Source organism: Conger conger, chromosome 10 (assembly GCF_963514075.1).
Source record: "Conger conger chromosome 10, fConCon1.1, whole genome shotgun sequence".
Classification (NCBI taxonomy): Eukaryota; Metazoa; Chordata; class Actinopteri; order Anguilliformes; family Congridae; genus Conger; species Conger conger.
In genome coordinates this window covers 11,236,744-11,255,597 of record NC_083769.1, presented here as the reverse complement: position 1 = coordinate 11,255,597, position 18,854 = coordinate 11,236,744, and the positions used below count along the sequence as shown (strand labels likewise).

General features: G+C 45.3%; 1 protein-coding gene across 4 annotated transcripts in view; it reads right to left on the bottom strand.

Moving 5' to 3' along the window:
• Positions 1-13,520, bottom strand: part of LOC133138225 (neuron navigator 1-like) — a 171,072-nt gene extending 157,552 nt beyond the window's left edge. Inside the window, exon 1 of one of the 4 annotated variants that reach the window (XM_061256807.1) lies at positions 13,168-13,520. The gene's annotated coding sequence lies outside the window, so the exon portion shown is untranslated. Of the gene's footprint in view, positions 1-4,730; positions 4,760-13,167 lie in introns of those variants that run through there. The other 3 variants (XM_061256810.1, XM_061256809.1, XM_061256808.1) reach the window with 3 other exon arrangements.
• Positions 13,521-18,854: the final 5,334 nt, after the last annotated feature.

The window sequence follows — 18,854 nt, the reverse complement described above, 5'->3', positions numbered from 1 at the left end:
TTCGCAGAAGGAGCCGCGTGGCTTAATAAGCAGGAAGCTGACAAAAAGATTATCGCCTTTCACTGCTAACCTTTCAAAAAAACATAGCATTAGCCCAGAGGAACGCAGCCTCTTTACGCAGTGCTGGCTTTCACAGAGTTAACTTAACGGAGGAGCCGTTTAATCGCTGCGCGGAGAGGAACCATCGACACACTCGAGAAACTGACCCGAACTGCGAGAACAAGAAAGGCCGAGAGGGTTGCAACGAAGGAGGGTCCGATTTCATTTTACATCGACCGCAGTGCCAAGCTGCAGTGTACACACATGCGCGCACACACACACACACAACACGAATGCACACATAATGACTGGTGTTCTTGCTGTACTCCTCTGCAGTTCATGCATAATGCAACAGGAGAAATCCAGCCGTGTGTTCAAGTCAGCACTCCTTAATCCTCACTGCCAAATTGGAGAGTCTGAGATAGCAGCCATTTCATTGGCTGGTTTCTGAAATGGTCTTTGAGCATACTGGTTACTGAACCATATTAACCCAACAGGCTTCCGGCCACAAGAACAGCTGGCACAAGGAGATGTCTGTGAATATGCAGCTTCTCAGTGGGCAAGGGTAGCACTAGGTTGGGACTTAGCTTTAGCTCAACCGGCTGACTCATTAGAGCCAGAATGGCTGAGCATTTGCAAGGCCTGATCTCTCTTTTTCCACTCTTACTTCTGTTTCATACCTTTCTGCCTCTCATTAAAATACAAATCTCTCTCCCTCTCATTTGCTTTACTGGCAAGACAACTACAATCACATCGCCAAAGCAACCCAATAATATAATACTGTACATAGAAACACAGAAATATGTAAATCGCATATACACTCACTGAGCACTTTATTAGGTAGACGTGTACACCAGCTTGTCAATGGAAATATTTAATCATCCATTCATGTGGTAGCGTCTAAATGCATAAAAGCATGCAGACATGGTGAAGAAGTTCAGCTGTTTTTCAGACCAAATGTCAGAATGGGGAAGACTGTGAAACTATTGTTGGTTTTAATATCTGAAAAACTGCTGATCTCCTGGGATGTTCACACACAGCAGTCTCTTGAGTTTGTAGAGCATGGTGCAAAAAAAACAAAAAACATTCAGTGAACAGCAGTTCTGCAGGCCAAAACATCAGAGAGAGGTCAGAGGAGAAGGACCAGACTGGTCAAAACTGACAGGAAGGCAATAGTGACGCAAATAACACCACATTACAACAGTGGTATGCAGAAGAGCATCTCTGAACACACAACCTGTCAAATCTCAAAGTGACACTAAGGCTACAGCAGCAGTCTAGAAAATAAGACTTAAGTCGAAAAAATAAGTATTAAATGCCAAATAAAGGGCTCACAAAGTGTGTAACATGCAACCAGCGTGGACACATACAGGTCGTAAAAAAAAAAAAAAATTGTGAAGAACATAACAAAAATTATATATTTCATCTAACATCAAAAAAAATATGTAGTCTATGTAATAAAACAAATAGGTAATAAAAAAATCTCTTTAAAATAGATTACAAAAATGGAAATCCATGAACATTGCATATTAACTAAAATATAAAATCTCTCTCTCTCACTTTTTCTCTCTCCCATAATGTCTTCATGCACATACACAGGGATAATTTTTTTCTCTCCTTGTGTGTGTGTCAGCTTGCGTTTCACTTGCCTGTGTGTGTGCCGGCATGTGTGTGTTTGCGCACGTGTGTGTGAAGGCCCTCCGTGTATTTCCATTAGGGTGTCTGTCTGAAGAGGATGGGAGGAGAAGCCCAATTAAGCAGCCTTGGAGATCATTTTCCAAGCCAAACAGATGTGGCCCGATCCCGCTGTCTGGCTGTATGGAAATTTCCAGACCCTGCAGCACTGTCCCACACCAGCAAAAAATAAATAAAAATAATGAACTATAATTACTCGGGAAACACCTCCCTTATCCATAATTGGACAATTTAACTTGAATTATAACGTTTGAACTTAGGTAAGCGTTTTCATAACGCATATTATGAAGTTCTGCGTATAATATGGCGAACGGAAAGTGATTCTAATGTCGGCAATTCCACGGTGACTGAGGGTTATTGACAGGTTATTTTTATAATATATACATAAGCCCTTATGTATCCATATTGGGCTTTACCACCTAAATATTTTTGTAACGTCAGTCACCGTGGAATTGCCCGGTACCTCGTTCATGAAGGCACACCAGAGGTTAGTGCTTAAGTCTTAAAGTGAAATGCTATTGAAGCTACTAAAGAGTAGTGTTTCTATTAGTCCCAACACCAGTGTGCAGAGAGCACTAAATGGTGGGGGAGCCACCGTGTAAAGAGTGTGTCACTAAGACCAGGCAGGAAAGGGGGGAGGAGGGGGGGCGCAGTTTCCTTGGTCAGTTTGTGTGGGGGAAAAGTGATTTCATACAGAACAACTCAGTGCGGTGACTCATATCGGTGCCATAAGGAGATATAGCTGCAGCATATCCGTGACACAGTGACACAGTGAGTGACCTCATGTCTTTATTTTGATAGTGCCTTCAGCACTATATTGAATAAACTCTACCTGAACACAAAAACAAATGAAATAAATCACGCAAGTATTGTCTAAAATATAATACAACAAGCAGATTGGTTCCTCTGGCAAAAATGTGATTTCCTTTTTCGTCCCAGATAACCAGGAACAAGAGCCGTAAGTTTTCAGAACATTTGGATTGAGTGGTGCCCCAGTTCTCTGGGACATGCTATCGGGTTTAACTGAAAAGTTAAAAACTCTCTTCTTCAGCTTCCAGACTGCCCCAGTGCCACTGCCTGCTATTTCCATCAGCCTAACATGCAATCAGGTTATATAGATGTCTATACACACACAAACATGCAGACACACGCACTCACACATACACATGCACACACACGTATACACATGAACACATGCCTGGCTGAAGAGAGGTCTCATCCCATGAACTGCTCCATACAGTCTGCCTGCATCAACACCTACTTCACAGATGCATGAACATATCTCACACAAAGAAAATACGACACGTACAATTATAGCTTTCCATTTGCAACTTCCATATTTTCTCAGTACATTATTCAGCATCTATATTAGTTTTAATGTAAAAAAATAAGTTGTTATTTTTAAGGAGGTATCCTCGATCTGTTAATCTTTTCCGAGGTGGAAATCCAGGTTCAGAAAGTAAAAGTCCTCCCCAGTATGTTGTTTGCCAATTAGTACAATATAAACAAAACCACAGAGCAGGGGCACCAGGTGCCCCATACCCAAAAAATTACACAAGACTAAATGTAAAGTGACCCTGGTCGAATCCAGTTACCCTGTTGTGTGTGAGATACGCAGCCAGCTCTTTGTATTGTTGTGCTATTGTGTAGTCATGTGATAAAGGCAGTACATAGAGAGACTCTGCAGACAGGAGACACACACTGCGGTTCACACAGGCTGATGGGGCTCCCGTAATGTGAATCACTGCAGCACTGTGCCCACTCCACAGCCTCACTGCTCAGCACTGCCACCTACTGGTGAGCCTCCTCTCCGACACCCAGCCAAAGAAGCACACAGGAAATCCTTTTAGGTGAAACTCACCATGGAGGACAAAAACTGTGTTTTGATATCATGACCGCTAGATGTGCAGGACCATGCCGTGCAGCTGAAATGCATCTCATATCTCATTTAAATGGACGTGTAATGGTAGTTTTAGTGTTTTGTTTAAAAGGCCTTTATCCATTCAAACGGATTCACACATTTTTCTTAAACTTCCGGATGGAAAAAAACAGCTTGAGGAGGAAATATAACTGTACTGCTAATGTCAAGCCACTCTTGACAAATGCCCCACAGGGTCTAATTTTTCAGCATAAGGAGCCTTTTTTTCTGAGGGAATAGTTTTAAATATAGCACAGCACGCTTTGAGCTCCCAAGCGGACTGTCACACATCGTCCTCCTCTGCGGCGGCCATCTTTGTCCTCGCATCTCAGAGCGCCCCAATTAAAGCAGCAGCTTGGCCTCTGCCACCAGGCCTCTCCCATGTTGTGTGGCCCCCCGGCTTAACTACGTCCCTCACAAAGGCCCAGCAGGGTGCCGGCATGGCCTCGTCGGAGCATTAGTTCCACACGGCCCCGTCTGAGGGCCCCCGCGTTGTTGGTGGGTCACACGGCGTCTGCATGACACCACTTGACATGGGTATCGTAACCTTGAGTAGCGTCTATGTCGCTTGTGTCCTTTGTGACTGCGTGTATACGTGTGCACGCCTACGCGTTTGTATGCGTGTGCGTCAATAGCTTGAGTCCCTCACCGGCTGACAAAGATGCGATTCACGGACGGACAGGAAGTGACCTCATCGACTTTATCAGCGATGTACTTTCCCCCCGTGTGTGGCTCATGTCTTGGTCACTCTGTCCAATATCCTGTGAGTTTAGCACGCGTGTGTTTTTCTGTTTCTTTTCATCTGTTAGAACATTTTACAACTTAGTCCTCCACATCAAAGTTCTTTACAACAATGGAAGCAACCTCATAACAGCAATAATCCCGATGTAGTGTAATAGCTAAATACCAACTTCACACACAGTATATATGCATGTCATATCATGTCAATTTTTTAAGGCTGATAATTTTGATTATTGTTTTAGTTTAAACACAGAGAAATTATACAACAAGCCTATTCTCATTCATCTGAATGCTGTGAAACGATTCAAATGTGTGAAAGTGAAGCTGCTTAACTTACCAGCTCTTCTCAGAAATTCCCAGAAAGCGAACTGAAACTGCTTCCAGTGAGTATGAATTGAGTCATTCAGAGCTTTAGCCTGAAACAATAGAATGTTTTTTCCTGGAGTAATGGCTGCAACAAGGGTCCAGCTGTTTCATTGGCCCATAGTGATGAGTTGGAGGAGGAAACGGGAAGCTGTCATAACAGCCAACAATGGGCTCAACCAATCAATTTTCCCAATGTTGCAGCTTTGAAATAACAGCACATTGTTGGGAAAAATGGTACACAGTACCGTTTCCTCCCATCTCAGTCTTCAAGCCTAAAAGCCATCTCAAAATAGTAGCATCTCATCTTTTAACTACAAAAAGGAATATTTTTTAAATGAATTAACATCCAAGATACATGGAACTTTTAAGGCCTCTGTCAGGTTGAAAAAAAAAGACAATATTTAACATTAACAACACCTTCTACGGAGAGAGTCAATTTCATCTGCATCCTGTGCTAGGTCACAAAGTTCAAATTCACGGATGTCACACTCGCAAGCTATCAAACAATTTTAAGTTTTAAATCTGCCCCATGGACAATATGGCCTGCAGCAATATCTATTAGAGCGAAATGGTACTCACTTAAAGCGAGGCTTGCCAGCGGAGGAAAATCTGTCCTTCAGTGTGTTTTAACAGGGAGAGACTGACCGAACAGGAGCTGAGCATCTTTACACGCACTACGATGAGTCATCCATCTTCGATAATGCTGAGTCGGGCAGATGCAGAATCTCCACTGGAGATTAAAAGCGTACACAATTCAATCTCAATTGCCCACCCCCTTCCACACACAAATATACACCCCTCCCTCCTCTCCTGCCCCACTCCCAGATGATTACCTTTCCTAGTTTTAAGTGATTGATTGCCAACACACCGTCCTGTACCACACGATTCCCCAGAGCGGCCGGACTAAGTGCATTCAGTCCTCTGCCGTTTAGCTCGAGGCTCCGTATGGATTGGCGGAGCTAGCCGGGTCTCCTGAGCGCCTCGGCGCTTCTACCGCGTACGTCACTCTGCATGGCCGATGCCGCAGTCCGCCGCAGCGCCCCGGACCCCGCCCCTCCGCCGCTAAACGGGCCGGCTGGCTCCGGTCCCGCAGCGGCTGAAGCCCCGGGCTCCGGGAGAGCGGAGGGCTTGCACGTGCTAACCGTCAGGAAAAGAGGCGCCCCGATCCTGGCACCCGTTTTTATTGAGAGGGCCGCACCCCCAAAATGTGCCTTCAGGTTCTGCTTTCTCGATAGAGAGTACTGACACCTGAATAAGCTAACGTGCTAATTAGTTAACCTGCCTTTGCCACAGAATAACGTGGCGTGTTTGAAAGTTCTCACTTTCTGGAATAGTTATGTGAAAACTCGAGTGTGTGTGTTTTTGCCTTCTGCAATAACTGTGTAAATATAGGCCACGTTTCTGCTCTCCTTTGCTTAGGCTGGGAACTAGGCTACAAGCCGAGATGCATTAATCCCCATGGTGAACATTAGCATTCGTCTGCCATGCGCCTCCTTATGAACCTGTGAATATATGATGCTCTAAGCATTTCCCCAAGTCCCATCGCGCTGCAGCGGGCAATTCCGAAAGAGCTCTGCCCCCTGAGTAAAGCGGCCTCAGAGCTAAGGCACTCTTCCTCAATGCGATTCTGGCACGGGCTGTGCTTAAGTGCTGTGCGTAAATCGACCAAAATAAAAACAGGAAGCGAGGACAAACTACAAATAAGGGTTTCATTAAGTCGATGTGACCGCGGGAGGGGCGTCGAAAAAAAAAAAGGGTTTTGTAGAGGCAATTACAGGAGCACAGCTGTGTGAGAGAGAGAGAGAGAGAGAGAGAGAGAGAGAGAGGGGAGGGGTAATTAAAGTGACTGTAATAACGGGGCAGAGGAGGAGAGGGGGCAGGAGAGCCGAAGTATTTTTAGAGATCCCACCCTCCGCCTCCCCATGTCTACGCAGAGCGGTGTTAACGAAGTGCCTGGGGCTTGGCGAACACGCGGCTTGGCGAACAGAGAGAGTGTTGTTATCCACACCTTCCCAGAATGCTAACACAGGTGCGGCATGCTGACAGTCTGACAGTGACTCCACAAAATTCACAGGGCTCATTTCAATCCCTTATTTTTCTCCTCTTTTTTCTGTTTCTTGCTCTTTATCTACTCATTACATTACATTACATTATTGGCATTTGGCAGATGCTCTTATCCAGAGCGACGTACAGTTCATTAGACTAAGCAGGAGACAATCCTCCCCTGGAGCAATGCTGGGTTAAGGGCCTTGCTCAAGGGCCCAACAACTGTGCAACCACCGACCTTGCGTGTCCCAGTCATTTACCTTAACCACTACGCTACAGGCCGCCCCTAACTCCTAGCTCCACCCATCGCGAGAGGCTAAGAAAGGTGGCAAGAAAAATTAATGAATATGGGGAAGTCGAGAAAACGTCAACTGGGCAAATGGAATGTCCTTGCTCCTTCAAATGTCAGTTCGAGTTACAGATGTGGCAGATGGAGAGAGGCGGATCCATAGGTTGATCATTTATACGTCAGGCTTTCCAAAAAATACTTCCGCAAAAGAATGTGCTGATGTTTTCTCGGACAAAGGAAAAATTGGGAGTTCCTAACTTCTACTCCTAGCTCCTAGAAGGAACATTTAAGGGGTTGGAATGTCCTTAAAAATGGCGGACCTCAATCGGTTTCCGGGTCAGGAGGAAGGAAATGAAAGGAGAGCAAAATAAGGGACTGGAATGAGCCCCCAGTCTTCACTAAACTCAAAGTTCTCTCTGAAGGTCCTGAAGTGGTTGATGGCCTTTGGGCCCACTGTATGTTTTTCTCTTTTACTCTACGGATCTAATCGGTAAAAGAATGGTAGCACAAGGAATTAATCTTCTCTCATAATTACTGTCCCAAACAATAAAAAAAATGTGCATTACAGATGGCCATGCTACCTCGTACATGCAATCCAATTATACGGTTGGATGACAAAGAAGTTAAGGATCAAAGGTCTTCAGATACAGGACTATGTCCGACAAAAATATGATCATCATTTTGTTAGGTGGAAAAGAAAGTCCCTCTTTCATGTTAAACGTTCTCAGATGCTATGGTAATGATATCATTATTATATAATTGAATGCTGCAGCACATAGCTGTAGTTAATGCAAATCATCCACAGAAGTTATTCTTTACTAACACAGCTCATAGTAATCCAAAAAGAATGTCTTCCCTTCAAGATAAAGCACAACATGAATACATGGCTATTGCATCTGGATTTCTTTACTTAGCCACAACAACACAGTATAATAACTGATAATTATAAACAGAAAGGCTTCAATCGTTCCAATTGTTAGCAGATGGAGCAGGGACATTAGTTCCTTGTGTTTAATGTGCTTCAGATGAAACACACCTGACCAGACATCCAAAGACCACATTGCGAAAAGCTCCATATATGTCCAGCCAGGCGAACCCCATCGCTGGTCAGCTACAAAGACACTCAGTGGGAGAAGTATATGGCACAAAGGACACAGGATCCCACAAAAAATAAGCCAGTCTTAACATGTATCTTTATCTTATATTTACACTGAATCTTATTTCTATTACTTTTTTCTATGAGACTAAAGAAAATGCCAATGAGGTGAGAAAGTTTGACTCATTTCAAAATCTGTCAATGGGGTGAAAATTTCACTTATCAAGCAAAGAGTAACTTAAAACAAACTCATATTTTCTACTTGAGGGGGCAAAAATCTTACGTCTTATTCCAAGACAGCCATTTTTGCAGTGTAGGAGCATTGTTTTGTTGCACATACAGTATAGTATGTTGGTGCCTTTCTTATCCCAAATTTAGACTTGGCACTGAGTCACCCACAGCCCTGCCAGGAAGCTTGCCGGCTTATACAGTACACTTCTCCAATGGCCTTACGCATTAAGCTATTCCACCGGCCACACAGTACTGCAGGAGAAAGCTAGTACTTTACGAATCAGAGGAGAGTTTTTCTCACTGAGGACAGCAGGCAGCTGTGGATATGTACCATGTTAGAGTTATCTTGCATTGCAGGTCACGTCTGCTAAACTACCTGTTACAGTTCATTGTAAATGGTAAATGGTTGGCATTTATATGGCACCTTTATCCAAAGTGCTGTCGAATTGATGCTTCTCTTTCAACTGTTCATACACACAATCGCACACCAACGGTGATTGGCTGCCATGCAAGGCACCAAGGAGCATAGGGCGGCCTGTAGCGTAGTGGTCAAGGCACATGACTGGGACCCGCAAGGTTGGCAGTTCAATCCCCGGTGTAGCCACCATAAGATCCGCACAGCCGTTGGGCCCTTGAGCAAGGCCCTTCACCCTGCATTGCTCCAGGGGAGGATTGTCTCCTGCTTAGTCTAATCAACTGTACGTCGCTCTGGATAAGAGCGTCTGCCAAATGCCAATAATGTAATGTAATTTGGGGGTTAGGTGGTGTCTTGCTCAGGGACACTTTGACACACCTAGCTCTTACCACCAGAGCCAATGCCACCCCATTGTAGATCGCTCCATTTGCTCTAGTCTGCCAAAATCAATGTAATTGAACTCATACAACCCCTGCTGAAAAAAAAACAGCTGGTAGCTGGTTGACCAGTTCAGACCAGCTCCTAGCTTTACACGGTCTGACCAGCTCAAGCTATGCTTTGAAACAGCTGGAAGCTGGTTGACCACCTACCAGCTCAGACAAGCAACCAGTGCTAGCTGGTTGACCAGCTCATACCCAGCTAGACCAGCTTGATCAGCTCAATTCTCAAGCTGATTAAACTGGCATAAGTGGATTTTACAGCAGGGAACAGTGACATGAGTAACCAAACCAAACTTGAACCCAACTTGTTTCTGATGGACTTCACTGCATTTCACCACAGAAAACTCCAATAGTTCGATATTAACACCACCAAGAGTCAAACCTGTAAAATCTATGGGAACAGGTAAAGAGGTGAGCACCTTTACTGGCTATGCTACTTAACAGAAAACCTCATATCATATTAATCTTTATCAGCACTGCACAAAACTGCTACAGCTTTAGCGAGAATATCTTTATAACACAAGGTCACCCTGCCGTAGATGCATCTCGACAAAAATATCACCCGATATTGCACTCTGATATTACAGGATTCATAAGTGTGCAGTCTGTCCTCCATTTTGACAAAAGAGACAATAACCTAACCGGCAATAGAGCAGAGGAACCGAACGGCCAATCGCATTACGGCTGCCACCCAGCCGGCGAACACCTCTCACAGGCGGAAAACAAAAACAAATATATTTCTCCCCCCTCGGGCATCTAGGTGCGGCCATTTTAGCAGGAGCCTGAGTTGGGGACCAAGAAGAAGACATTCATCTCTGCTATCAGTCCCCACATGGGCCACTGCCTTCTCAGTCACCGCCCATGCGCCTCCAGCAGACTGAGATGTTATTCTGTCATTAATCACGCTGGGAAAGAAATCGAACCACCGGGAAGGAACAGGAGAGAGAGAAACCGATAAAGAGGAGGACGGATTTTGATTTTAAATAGGGTTGGAGGCAAAGTGGAATAGAGAAAAAGTATAACTGCAATCCTTCTTCATCTCCCTTCTTCTTCTCCTAGTGGCTAAGGTGTTTGTGTGGGACCCGGACGGTTGGTTGCCCCCGTGTAACCACCATAAGTTCCGGACATCTCTTGGGCCCTTGAGGAAGGCCCTTAACAGGGGGTGTCTCTGTTAGAATTAGAATGTACAGCCTATCTGTCCTTCAGAAAGGGGAAAGGAGGCCTGGGATTGTATTCGGTTCTGCAGAGGAGGGGGGGGGGGGGGGGCTTTGCCAGGGTTTATTTTGAGGAGGAAGGTGGAGGCACAGCTCGCCTGGGGGAGCGTGAGGCACACGTGGGCAGATCTGTGAAAGTGAAGTCGTGCGCCTGCGATTGGTCGCGATGCTGGCGCAACGCATCCACGCACACGCATCCTGTATGAGGCAGAACACCAGCACTCCCGCAGTACCTGCGTAAGACCGGCGCCCTCTACAGGCCACACACCAGACCTGCATCTGGGACAAATGAAGGCAGCGAACTCCACAGGGTTCACGAGCAGCGACGCCACCGTTCCGGTGATACGGAAACACGATCTCACCTCGTGTCCTTTAGCCGGAGAGGAAGTCGTGGGAATTTAAACCGCAGCAAACCCGGGGACGAACAGAGGACTCAATGACTGTGATGCACATCCCCCAGGTGCCCGCAGTAATTAAGATATTAGGAACAACAAAACGGAACAAACTGAGAAAATGGCCGATTAGCGCAATGAGCGATTAGCACTAATGGGCTATGCAATGGAGGCAACACCGGAGAAATCCTTTGCTGGTCCCACATCTGACAGCTACAGCACAGCAGGAGTTGACTGTGATTCAATAACACAGGGTTTGACTGCACATCACACTAATGCCCTTATTGTGCACGCTCAAATGTGGAACAATTATAGATATCTTCATCAATCATCTCAGTCTATTTTATTAGTTTTACAACTAAGCCATTTGTTGCCTCAGAGTGGGTTTCACAATATACGGAAGGAATTACAGACGGGAAAAATGAGCTTGTTTGGTTGAAAGATGAACAGCAATTTATATTGAATATAGTAGCCAATCTACCATCATATTTAGTACAAATTTCCATCAGTATGTTCCAACGTTGCACTGATTAAGGTACATCAAATATTTCAATATTTGAGTAGCAGCCTGTGGCTAAGGTACATGTCTGAAGCCTGGAAGGTTCTTTAAAGCCCTGGTGTAGCCACGATGAAATCCACACAGCTGCTGGTCTCTTGAGCAAGGCCCTTAATCCTACATTGCTACAGGGTGGATTGTCCCCTGCTTAGCCTAATCAACTGCAAGTCACTTTGGATAAAAGCAGCAGCTAAACAACAAATTATTATTAGCTGAAAAATTAGTTTTTTCTTTGCCAAGTTCTTTGAGGGTCTTTAATGAAGGCAGTAATGTACAAGCCCATAGCTTCTTCTAATTCTTCTTCCTCTTAATGTTTAGGCTTGGTTGTCAAACACAACGATTGCATAAAGACTTTCAAACATCTGTTACATCAAAACATCTGTTAAGTGAACCGAAGAAGGGAATGTGTATACAGTAAAAGTGAACTAAAAGTCCGTCCATATTTGTTTGCGAAATAATCTTCTGTTGAATTAATGTGATGTTAAGACTATGTACCCTGACTTTGGCAAGCCCCATCCCTCTGATATCCCCGCTCTCGCGCATCACTTTACATAAGACATGCACTGTTCAGAGCAGCAACAACACAGAAACACCATTTGATGAAGCAAGGAGAAGCTGCAATGTCGGACAACGAAACTAAAATTAGACGAGACGACATCTGACTCACGCAGGACAAAGTCACAAGACGGTCACATTATCACTGAGAAAGATCCTTACAGCGTTATAGTAAGTCAACAAAAAGAACAGGTTCGAAACAATTTAAAAATTAAGAGAATTACGAATTCGCTATACCCTAATAGCTAAACCCCCCCCCCCCCCCCCCCCCCAAGAAAAAAACAAAAAAACAACTACTTTATTTCACTACAAAAGAGGCATATTTGCTCCGCACAAACAGTTAAAAAGCAGTAATGTTGTTAGACAAGGCTTCACTGCCCCATGGCCCTGTAGCAATCAGCAAAACCACATGATGTCTCCTTACCACACACAGCACAAAAAGGACATTGAACTATATATATCAGTCGGACAATTATCCTTGGCACACCACACTGCAAAAAACAGAATCTTCTTCTATGCAGATATCTTTTTTCCATTGCCTTTAATAATTTTTTAATTAAAAACTTTTTTGGACTCTAATGAATTCTTAGAATATAAATCACTCGTTGAGCATTACAGAACTCAAAATAGTTCATATTTCATTAGGGAAAAGAGAGAGACAATGATTCTTATTGTAAAATGCACCTATGTCAAGAATGCTATGTTTATTGCAACATTGATTCCCTTTTATAAATGACGATACACCACATAGTATTTTGTGTACGCTCTGGATTTCTACTTGAGGTACCACTTGACTTGTTGGCAGCCTAAACCATTTTCAGTAAACCTGCAGGTGTCTGGCATTCAATGGAAACGAAACAACCAGTCTTAGCCACGCTATTACACAACTCGCAGCTCGCAAAAGCCACAAGGGTGGTCCTTTGTTCGAGCAGCCAGATCGCACACCAACTTCCCTTGAACTAAAGCTTTGGTTCGCAATGACAGACACCCACACTGTGAAAGGTTTAAAGGGGTCCATCTTCCCCAGCAGCTGATTAAAGCCCTCTCTGACGCCTCGTTACAAATTTACAATGGTCAAGGCAGCCACAGTAAAATTACAGTGATGGGCTGCTTAGAGTTGGTCACAGGCGGTGTTGCCAGAAAGGAAAAGAGAGGATTAACTGCAGGGACTTACTCAGTTCTCCTGGCCGCCGGTCAAACTCCACACACAAAGACAGAGCGATAAAGAGAGGGAGACAGGCTGTCACCCCCACAGAATCATGTAAACTGAAAACAAAAGCACTTCCCCTTTGGAAAATGGCAAATTTCTTCAAAACTAAAAAAGCGAGAGAAAATTTAAAAAAGTATAGACGTTTTTCTCAGTTAATCTGTCACAGAGCGCACTCTGGTCCCCAGAGTAGATGTGAATGCGCATAGGAAACAGACAGTGAGGTTACGCGACAGGGGATATAAATAGGGTCTCGGTGGGCCGCACTTGTCAGAGCGTGAAGCCGAGAGACGCAGAGAGGAAGAGCGCTTCGGTGATTTTCGGTTCTACGCTTCCCCTTTCGGACTCCTTTCGGACGCGATGCTCCGGTGTGCGTTTCGCTGTCCTTCAGTTCTTCGATCGCTGGTATTGGATTACCTTTTTGTGGGTCTGCTGTGTTGCATCCTGAGCATGACTTTGCTAAATAATAAACTTTTTAAATTAACAGAATTTGCCAAAGCCGCAGGTTTTTAGTAGCCCCTGAAAGGTTCAAAGTAATATTTTTGTGATCAACACAGTCTGACCTGCGGAACTAAACCATACTCTGATGCACTGAACTGTTGTGCACTTTTGCACTGGGCAATATTATACTTCCTCAAAACATAAGCTACATACACCCAGATCTGACAATCAGTGTCTCAGTGAAGTTCAATCGGGAAGTGAATGCATCACACATTATGCCACAAACAAGATGCTTAGCTCCTGAATCCTCCCAGATTAAAGCCTAAAAATATTTATCGAGAGCCATTCAGCCGTTACTGCAGCAAACCTCAAAGTCTGACGACACAAATGGGACAAATACCACACTGTGTGCTGGATTCTCGGAAATAAAAACAGGGTATGCAAGGCCAAATTAGGCCATAGTCTACCGATTATTAAAATCTGGATTGCTTTACCCGCACCATTACAATTCAAGACTTGTTTTAACACACAGTGATCCAAAAACAACACCAAAAGCTGAGCACAGATAAGTGTCCCGCTAGCCAGCTGGTCATGAAGCTTGGAGAACAGAGCAACACAGCCATCCGTCACTTCCTGGACAGCGCTGCTAGACGTCTCCCAGCTGGGGCAGTCCGCATTATATCACATCGAGGGCCACTGCACGACAAGTACAAAAGCCCCAGACAGGATGCTGGACCCTCAGAATAAACCCCGCCAAGGCACAATACCTCATTATGGTAGAACTGCAAAGCAGTGGGCAGACCCTGGCCAGACATGGGTCCTGCTGTCAGAAAAGGGCTGGCACAACCCAGTCAGACTCGGAATCACTCCAGTGTAAGAGAGGATGGAACGGGGATGTGCTTTTACTAGAATCCATATTTCCATGCAAGGGAGATGTGCTATGGATACTCACTGTTCTCCCCCTCGTGAAACTCGTGACTGATGCTAACGCTAGTAGCTGAATACTTACAGTAGCACTACATAGCCTCGCCAGCAGCTATATACGGTATACAGATATATACACGGAGCACTCCATACAGCTCAGACAAAACCAGGATAAACTGTTGCTGTTATCAAGTGTGAATATAATTGGTTGGTAATTTACTGTATTTATTGAATATTTTATGTGTGTATTTATATTTAAACATATACACACAACTATTATTTGATGTTTGCATTAGATAGTTTGATATAATACTACATAATTGTACTGTAGTAGCTGGAGGTACCTTTAATATTCTATATGACTTATCAAAATTTTTTGTCCAGCCGAAAGAGCGTCAGTGAACTGCCCTGAATCTGCTTGTGATCATGCAGAGTACAGTGAAATAGTCTCTTCTGCTTTGAGTGATTATAGGTCATGGGTGTACTCCCCTTGCACTGATTGTCTCCAAGATATACTGCTGATTCTCAAACAGGATTGCAATAAATCGAAAAGAAAGAATCAATAAAATGTTGCTAAATACAGTAATGTTCATCACAGGGTTAATGTTGCAGTTTATATACCAGCACAGAAATCCTACAACACCCTGTTTCAGTACAGTGCCACCGGCTTGCAAAATTCGGAATAAATTATCTTTTTTATCAAGCTTCTAAACATCCAAAAAACAAAAAGCGGCCTGTTCTATTGTTTCTAGTCTTCCTTTCACAGACAGATAGCCGTTTCTGTCGACCAGGATGTAATTAACGAGTTGATGCTGTCTCCGGCGTTTGTTACATTATAATGGATAACGAGCTGTAAATACAGGAGTGGGAGAGAAAGGAAAGGGGGAAGGGGAGACAGAGAGAAAGAGAAAGGGAGGGAGGGAGAGAGAGAGAGCAGGAAGTACACTGCGAAATGCACACACATAACAGACAGATGACAGGCTTCCAGCGAGAACACGGTCACAGGAAAACCTCAGGTTTAGCCATCACTCATAGTCACAGATGCACCGAAATAGCAGCAAACCCCATGCCCGGTGTAACAGAAGCCAGTGCCCACACCGGTGTAAAACCCAGCTATGACCAGCTTGAAATCACCAGCGACCAACTGTTTCAAAACATAGCAAGAGCTGGCCAACCCATGTCGAGGTGGGAGCTGGTCTGAACTGGTCACCCAGCTACCACCTGTTTCACAACCTAGCTTGTGCAGCTTGTTCAGCAGGTCAGACACCTGCACTTCTCAGAACGGAGCAAGTGCACACAGCACGCAGTCACTCGAGTGCACTCACACTGCCAATCTCCCCGTCCCCTACGCTAGTTTAGCCCTCTCACAGACAGACACGCAGACTGAACCGGCAAGCAGAACGAGACGAAAGGAGAAGTCGTCTCCCTACTTACGCGGGTCCCGGCGTTCGCCGCGGCGTGAAAGAGCACATTGTGCGCGTCTCCGTGCCCCCTGCGGAAGGAGCGCTCGCGGTCGCGGTCGACAGGTCTGAGTTACAGCACCGCGCGGAGAGCTGTTGCTCGGTCGATACAGAGGCGTGAGATAGCGTCTGGACTGCAACCCGGCGCGGGGCGTCAGGAGCTTCTGTTTCGCAGCGGGCGTGGGGTGTGGGGAGGGGGGAGGGGGGAGTGGGAGGGGAGGCAGGAGGTGAGGGGGGCTGGGGGGGGGGGGGCAGGCGCTGGCCCCCCAGGCACGCTCCGTCCCTTTCTTTCTCCCCGTGATTAGGAATGCCCGGCGGCCGCAGCCACAATGGGACGCCTGTGCCAACAGCACCCTAAAGGCCACCGGGGTGTGGGGGGGGGGGTGCTTCCTTTCAGCGCAGAGACCCCGGCTGGAGAGGATGCACACACTGCCATCTGTGTGTGTGAGGGGGGAGAGAGGGAGAGAGGGGGAGAGAGGGAGTGAGAGAGGGGGAGAGAGGAAGTGAGAGGGGGGGAGAGGGAAGAGAGAGGGGGGGAGAGAGAGAGATGGGGGAGAGAGAAGGAGAGAGAGGGAGAGAGAGAGGGACGGGGAAAGAGGGAGAGAAAGACAGGGGGAGAGAGAGGGAGAGAAAGACAGGGGAGAGAGGGTGAGAGTCAGAGAGGAAGAGAGACAGGGGGAGAGAGAGAAGGATGGAGAGGGGGGAAGAGAGGGAGGAGAGAGAGGGATGGAGAGGGGGGAAGAGAGGGAGGAGAGAGAGGGATGGAGAGGGGGGAAGAGAGAGAGGGGAGGGACAGAGAGCGAGAAAGAGGGAGAGAAAGGGATGGAGAGGGGGAGGGGGAGAGGGAGAGGGGGGAGAGAGGGAGAGAGGGGAAGGATAGAGATAGAGAGGGATGAGGGAGAGAAAAGGAAAGAGATGAGAGATAAAGAGTGAGAGAAAGAATGAGGGAGAGGAAGTAAGAGGGAGGGAGAGAGACAGCCAAAGACAGACAAATTTGAGAGAAATTTCAAAATGACTGAACAACTTTCACGACGCACGTCAATGATGGAGACAGAGAGCAAGACAGACAGGTAGAGATTTATGTAAAGAACTGGACAGGTTTCACCGTACATTTCACCACCATAGACACAGACTGGGAGAAAGCTCATTTGCCACTTGAAACAGCCTCCACATGCAATCACTCACAAAGAGCAGGGAGGAGAATACAGTCTCGTTCAGTGCCGCAGACTGAAAGAAAAATATGTTAAAGGACAACAGACCATTATTTATCCTGGCATGTACACAGAGACAGAGAGAGAGACAAGAGACAGAGAGAGCGACTGAAAAGAGGAGGAGGAGGAAAGATAAAGAGAGAGGGAGAGGGTGGGAAGAGGACCCGGGCCTTCAAAGAGCCCGACAAACAGCCTTTGAGTAGGATGGTGTCCAGACGTGCGTGATAGCAAACGTTCGTGGCGAATTATGTTTTCCGCCACCTTTTTAATACAAATGGATGCAACTTGGGTCTAATGATGCTAGCTTACCTGTGATTTATTTTCAAAGGTAAGAACAAGTATTACATTGTTTAAAGTATATTATTACAGCCAAATATTTGTCAACGTTTTCCCCATTAGCAGAATTTATTTTCATCGCGTAGGCCTACTACCTTTTCAAACTATTAGCCAGCGTTCGTAGCGAACAGAAAACAACGGTGAATATTGTTGGCGAAATTTGGTCCAACATTTGCCGTCCCGAACGCACGTCAATACATACACAGTTTGACTGACACGGCTTGGTTTGCACAGAGGCGGCTAATCTAGGGCAGTCCCCAAAGTCTGGCGTGTCCCGGCTTTCCATACCTCCCCCACGCCCCACGGGACTCCCCCTGCTACCTGCCCTTTTCGTCACTGCCGGGGCCCCACGCTATCGACTGCAGGACCGTCACCCATTTTCACAGAGACGGAGAACACAAAGCGAAAGCCACAGATGTCCATCGGTGGTCCATGCGTCGCTCTGGTTTTCATCACACTCCCAAAACTGCCTACGATTCAGCTCACCCTAAAAGTCCACACCTATCGTATGTACAGTTTTTTTGCAAAAATGTCTAAAAACATGTTTGTCATTATGAGTTATTGAGTGTAGATTGATTTGCAAAAATGGCAACTTTATCCATTTAAACTTAAATGTACAACACAATGTGCAAAAAGTTAATGGGTCTGAATGGCCTATTTTCTTGGATTTACATAGTGTCTGTTATTAAATTGCTTTCAAAGGACACCATTCGTTGGGTGATGGTCATGGACTATGACCTTCTAATTAGGATAAACTCTGGGTCATCAGCACTCAACGAAAGCAAGAGAGTATTAATTCACTAAACTATCAATTTCATCATGAATTTAATTATATCTGGTAGCAAACACGTTTAGCTATTGCTATTAGCGAACGAAAAAGAACATCAGAATACAATTAGCGCACCGATGTCAGTTCAGTTCAATCATTCAACTGGTGGGCAGAGAAACGAAACGATTGCAAATATATGCTCTGGTTTCCAGAATAATAAGACATTACATCACCATTATTCTTGATCGCTTTAAATTACGATGTGTGTGCTATGCGTCTTTGATATTGAGCATTTATATGGTTGTTGCACCTTTTTCCACAGTGGAGCAAGAGGTAAAGGTTTAGTTTTCTATCACCTTATAAGGAAACACCAACGTAACAAAAACGGACACGCGCAACTAATCTTCTTACCATTTAATAAAGAGCCTTGATCATGCTGTACATGTTACTTAATAAGTAATATAATGAATATTGAAGTGCAAATAAGTATAAACCATAATCATAAAAATGCAG